The sequence below is a fragment of the Apodemus sylvaticus genome, chromosome 4 (genome assembly GCF_947179515.1).
Source record: "Apodemus sylvaticus chromosome 4, mApoSyl1.1, whole genome shotgun sequence".
Taxonomy (NCBI): domain Eukaryota; kingdom Metazoa; phylum Chordata; class Mammalia; order Rodentia; family Muridae; genus Apodemus; species Apodemus sylvaticus.
Window position 1 is genome coordinate 81,692,597 of NC_067475.1, and position 6,228 is coordinate 81,698,824.

The 6,228-nt window shown below is 41.8% G+C and overlaps 1 pseudogene; it reads right to left on the reverse strand.

Annotated features, from left to right (window-relative positions):
* Nucleotides 1-4,857: 4,857 nt before the first annotated feature.
* On the reverse strand, nt 4,858-5,308 carry LOC127682309 (60S ribosomal protein L21-like; annotated as a pseudogene).
* Between the last annotated feature and the right edge of the window lie 920 nt (nt 5,309-6,228).

Sequence of the window (6,228 nt, forward strand, 5' to 3'; positions counted from 1 at the left end):
CTGGTGAACAGATGATGAATATAGGCTGTGGAGATCTGTGTACCTAGGCACCTATGGCCTCTTGAGTGATCAGGTGACTGAGCCCAGGGCCTGGTTTAATGCTGGCTCCACACTGAACAAGTGTCACTCAGAACTGGACAGCTACATTACAGCTTCTTTCTGGGGAAGGACAGTAGTAAAGAGAAGTCTTCACAGTGGTCAGAAGTTCATGTAAAGTGACTTTTGCTTGAAGGGAAAATGGGTGGATTTGATTCTGTGTTGATTCATGGGCTCTAGTCAAATTGGCTGGCTGGCTGGCGACTTGGAAGAAGGGCGATTGTAAAGCTGAAGAGAGAGATCCTGGGAGGGGCGCAGGAGTGGGTTCTTCACCATGGGGTGAAAACAGGTATGTCTGCATTGCAGGACACATTAGGAGTGGGTTCTTCACCATGGGGTGAAAACAGGTATGTCTGCATTGCAGGACACATTAGGAGTGGGTTCTTCACCATGGGGTGAAAACAGGTATGTCTGCATTGCAGGACACATTAGGAGTGGGTTCTTCACCATGGGGTGAAAACAGGTATGTCTGCATTGTAGGACACATTTTAGGGTGTTTGTCGGTATTACCACATTGTGTGGCTGAAGTCAATGAAAAACTACAATGACTTAATCCAAGCAGGATAATAAACAGCTCTAACCCTTCAAAAGTAAATAAATGAGTACTGTCCCCCCAACCCCCAGAGAAAAGAATCAAGAACTGTGAGCCGGTTGCTGCGGGCAGAGGAAGGCTGGAAGGGGGAAGGTCATCGGAGAGCTAAGGATTGCGGCGCCCGGAGCACCTGGACCGTAATTTGTTAAGACATTGTTTACATGCTTTTTCTAGCAATCCAAAAATACCTCTTTTATTTCTTTACTTGTATAGCCCTGGTCATCCTGGCACCCTCTATGTGGCCATGTTGGGCCTCAGACTTGCAGGGCCCTTCCTGTCTGTGCCTCCCCAGTGCTGGGGTCCCATGTGTGCACTACCACACCTGGCTTCAAAAATTAATTCATATTTGGCAGATGCTATACGTACTTGACAAGAAATAGTTCAGTAAGACAATTGTCTTAATAAGCCATCACTACCCTGTTTGACAAAACACTGTATTGGAAAGCGCTGTGCAGTTGCCAAGAGTCCCTGTTATAATGTGTTCTGTGTTGAACAAACACTTTACATGTGCTTTAAGTTTACACTGTATTCTTTCACACACGATTTACAGGAGACAGAATAATTAAACTTGGGTAGATGGCAGTATTAAATGTCCAATTTTATGATCCATACTTAGAAGGTATAGTGTTTTAGTTTAATGAGGATTATTTACACATCTCATATCATATCCCAGATAAGATTTTTTAATTTCTAAATAAGATTATTGTATTTATTTATTTTTGTAAGATTTATTTATTGTTATATATGAGTACACTGTAGCTGTCTTCAGACACACCAGAAGAGGGCATCAGGTCTCATTACAGATGGTTGTGAGCTACCCTATGGTTGCTGGAAATTGAACTCAGGACCTTTGGAAGAACAGTCAGTGTTCTTGTCCGCTGAGCCATCTCTCTAGCCCCTTGTTATTTTCAAAAGCTTGTTTTGTAAAAGCTTTCTTCCAGTGTTAGGACTTATCTAGAACCTTAGAAAATGCTTAAATGAAAGAAGAGCTAGCAAAACTTATGTTAGTTAGCAAACACTCAGAACCGAGCTTCAAATACCCTTTCAGAGCAGTGACTGGAAAGCCATGTCTCTTAGCGTGGTTGGGTGGAATATGCTCTAATGCATGCTGCAGCCTATCAAGTTCAATTATCTCATAAATGATAAAATAATTATGTTTTCAAAAATGACGGCAGAAATTACAGTAGGTGCTTTTGGAGCACTGAACACAATTCTGTTGTTTGTCTAATTTTAAATAGCAGGTAAAAACTTGGTGAATGGTTTAGTAAACTATTTATTAAGCCCTCTGTCATCTGTGGTGAATATATTATTTTATTTGTTCTTTTTAATTGTTTCTGGGAGTTAAACCTGGGCTGTGTGCATGCAGGCAAGCACTCGCCCAGTACTGGGCTACTTTCCAAGGCCCTGTGGTAGATTTTCAAAGGTATTGTATAAATGGGAACAAGAATAAACACGAGCGTGGGAAGACAGAAGAGATGCGCTAGGAGGAAGAACATCCCTTTTCAGAGACACGCATTTCCTGATGCTGCCACAGTGGGGCAGTATAATGGCAAAGCCTCCCAAAATCTGCCAAAAAGCAAAGGAACAGCCAACTCTTCAAAGAGCATCTCATTAGTATTGGCAGGTAACTGTCCCCAAGCCTCAAGAGGGAAATGAGAAACTATGAATGCTTACGTGGGGAAAAGTCTACTCTGTTACCGATGAAAGGGGGAATGCAACTGGCCCTCTGATAAGTGCAGATGAAATTCGTAGATTAGAAGGGTAAGCAGGTTGTCACAAACAAATATCAAATGTGGAGGGTCTCAGATCCTGAATCAAACCCTACTCTGTATTTCGAGTGATCGAGTTTTGATTCATACAGTTACTACGTCCCATCAAACACAGAACCCAGTGAGCAGGAGAAACTGGACACCTGACAGCGTTCTAGTTAAGCAGGTTTTACAGCTGCCTTTACAGAAACCATCAGAACATTTCTACTTGACTTGAATACAACTACAAGATTGAAATTTCCTGTAAAGAAAAAATGATTACTTACCACTGTAACAATTCAGAGATGCCTGGGTTCAATATAAACAAGCAAGGTATATTTCTCCCTGGGGAAATGCATTACATCCGACAGAGTCCAGGCCAGCCTTCTACTTCTCTGAAATAAATACATCCTAACACAACCAGGAGCACACTGTACACTCAGTTATCTTTTTGGAGGGAAACTTTCATACGTTCCCATTCACAAGACAATCCTAAGAGCTCTGGAATGTGCCACAGCGAAGATGAATCTTGGAGACATTCTTCTAAGTGAAATAAACTCGCCACACAAAGATAAATATTACGTGATTCAATCTACACAGGAGTCTCAGAAGAGTAAAATTCATAGAGACGGGGTAAAATGGCGACTGCCAAGATCTGAGAGGAGGAAGGAACGAAGGGTCAGTGATCTACGGGTACAGAACTGCAACTGAGGAAGACAGAAAAGGTCTAGAGATGGAGTTGATGACGTTCGTTGACAGTATGAATTTACTTAAGATCACAGAATGGTTTACTTAGACCTTAAATGGCAGGCTGGGAAAATGGCTCAGTAGGTAGCACACTTGCCCTGAAGATGCAAGGATCTGGGTTCAAATCCACAGAACGTACTTGTGAGCTAGGATGGTAGGTAGCATGAATACCTGCTAGTTCAGTGTTCCTCTGGTGAGATGGGAAGTAGAGACAGGATCTGCAGAAGCTTCTGAGCTAGCTAGCCTTGTGTGTGCAGCAGCGAACAACGTGGAAGCCAAGGAGTAACACGAGGTGTCTCTGACTTCCACATGAGCACTGTGACACACGCACTCATGTGTGTACATACACACACATCACATCACATACACACAAAACTAAAAGTTAATTGGCAAATTTTATTATTATTATTATTATTATTGGGGGGTTTTCGAGACAGGTTTTCTCTGTATAGCCCTGGCTGTCCTGGAACTCACTCTGTAGACCAGGCTGCCCTCAAACTCAGAAATCTGCCTGCCTCTGCCTCCTAAGTGCTAGATTAAAGGCGTGTGCCACCACTGCCCAACTTTATTACATATTCTCAACTTCATTAAAAAGAGACAAAAAAATCATAGAGGCTATATTTCCTTTTCTTATTTTATATATGTATGTATGTATTATGTATGTATTTGTGTATGTGTATATCTGTATGTATATATGTATATGTATTTGCACTTTAGAATGTATAAGAATGGAAAAGAAACTGATATACTATTCATTTTGTTATATATAGTGTGTGAGAGAGACAATTTAGTTTACAATATGGCCTCTAAGACTATGAGGTTCAATGGGAGAGGGAATATTGATCATTAGCTTGACATTTCTTTTTTTTTTTTTTAAGATTTATTTATTTATTATATGTAAGTACACTGTAGCTGTCTTCAGACACACCAGAAGAGGGCGTTAGATCTCATTACAGATGGTTGTGAGCCACCATGTGGTTGCTGGGATTTGAACTCAGGACCTTCAGAAGAACAGTCAGTGCTCTTACCAGCTGAGCGACCTCTCCAGCCCAGCTTGACATTTCTTATGCTACATTTCACTAGAGGACAAGGTAGATAGCTGTCTCTAGGAAGGAGAGACAGTTGTGTTTCAAAGATTATAATGTATAATGAGAAAGTTATAACTACTTCCGCTGTTTAATCAAGTGAACAATGGTGATCAGATTATCTAGTGGGAGCCAATGGTTCGACTTAAAACTTTCAGAATGTTGGATAGAGAGATAAGACAACAATGTTTAGATAGAAGCTTACACGCTGAACCAAATTAAGACAATATTCAAAATAAAGATTCTAAAGGAAAAACCACCTTTTGAGGCTGAGTGTCTTGTAAGTCACATTAGCCTTGAACTTGCCATGAGCCAGTTGATTCTAGTCCTGCAGCCTCTGCATCCCAGGGGCTGGGATTATAGGTCATACGCCACACACTCCCAGCTGACAAGTGCTGGGATTGAACCAAATCTTTGTACATGTTTAGACAAGCACTTTACCGACTAAACTCCATCCTTTGTTTTTAACTATTCCACAATAAACACAAATAGTAATGTAAATGGTTGCTTTGCTTACTAGATTCTTTTTTTTTTTTAAACCATTTTACAATTTAGGTCCTTCCTTTACTTTTGTGCATTAGGACATGCATTAGTACGGAATGGGCGCCAGCAGCTCAGCTCCTTCCTGTTAGTTCCCGTAAAGTGAGCTTCTCTGGGAGGTGGACCCTGGCGCTTCAGCCAAACCGGGACAGGCTTCCTCTTCTCTGGCTTCCTCTTCTGATCGGTCTCCTTCACCTGCTTCAGGAAGCTGCCTCTGCTCTTAGAACGCTTGTCGTGCTCAGTCCGCACATTAGTTCTCTCGCAAGAATCTGCCCTTAACTTGCTTGTTCACAGTGATGCCCACGGCATGCTGGGTAACATTGCAGACTCTTTCGGTTTATCGGGCATTCTTTTATGACAGTGCCCGTTTCCTTGATGTCTACAACATCACCCTTCTGGTAGATTCGCATGTATGAGGCCGAAGGAATAACTCCGTGATTCCGGAAAAGCCAAGCGAACATAGAGCCCGAGCCCCTCCTCTTGCCGGTTGTGTTTGCCATTTTGGCAGCGAAAAGAAATTTTTTTCTTAATTCAGAAAAAAATGTTCTGAATATGGAAAAATGATAATAACAAAATAAGCAATAAATATTTGCAATTCTTGTCACTAAGAATAGGCCAAAGAAAATGTCAAATGAGCTACAGATTTAAACAATACTTGGGTGATAAAACGCATGGATGTTACAAGTAGAGAGCCCCCGGCAGGGCCGCTGCTGCTCCTCTTCTCAGAAGCAAATGATGTTTAATTTCACAGTAGTGTCGATGGCTTGTAGAGTCACCATGGAAACTCACATCTGGGTGTGGGTAGGAGGAGGTTTCCAGAACCCTTTAACCCAGGATGGAAGACCAACTCTGAATGTAGGCAGTGCCATTCCACGAACCAGACTTTGAGACAGAATACATGAGAACCGTTTGCCTCCCTCGGCAGAAGCAGTGCAGGTCGCTGCCTGTCACTGCTGCCACCGTGCCTTCCCCACCACAGCGATCTGTATCCCCTCAAACTGTGAGCCAAACCAAGTCTTTCCTCAAGTGGCTTTTGCCAGATGTTTGGCCCCTGGAATGAGAATATAGCAAACACAGGCAGCCGCTTTCATGCTCATGATTTTGCTGTGTGTCCTTTCAATCTCTGATTCTGATAACTTAGAGATATGTGTATGCATTCATAAAAGTGTAGTGTTTTTCATGTTTCTAACGTTCATATGAATATGTGCATGTTAACTGTATGTCTTCCTTTGCACTTTCAAATAACTATAAACTATATTTTTAGGGTTGGTTCATGTTACAAGTTAATATTCCTAAACCTGTCATTCTTAATGGGAGTCAATTTTACTTCCCCCGGGGATATTGGAAATTCTTAGAGGTTGGTTTGTTTGGTTTTGTCTTTTAGTTTAGATAAGATCTTGCTATGTAGCCCAGGCTAGCC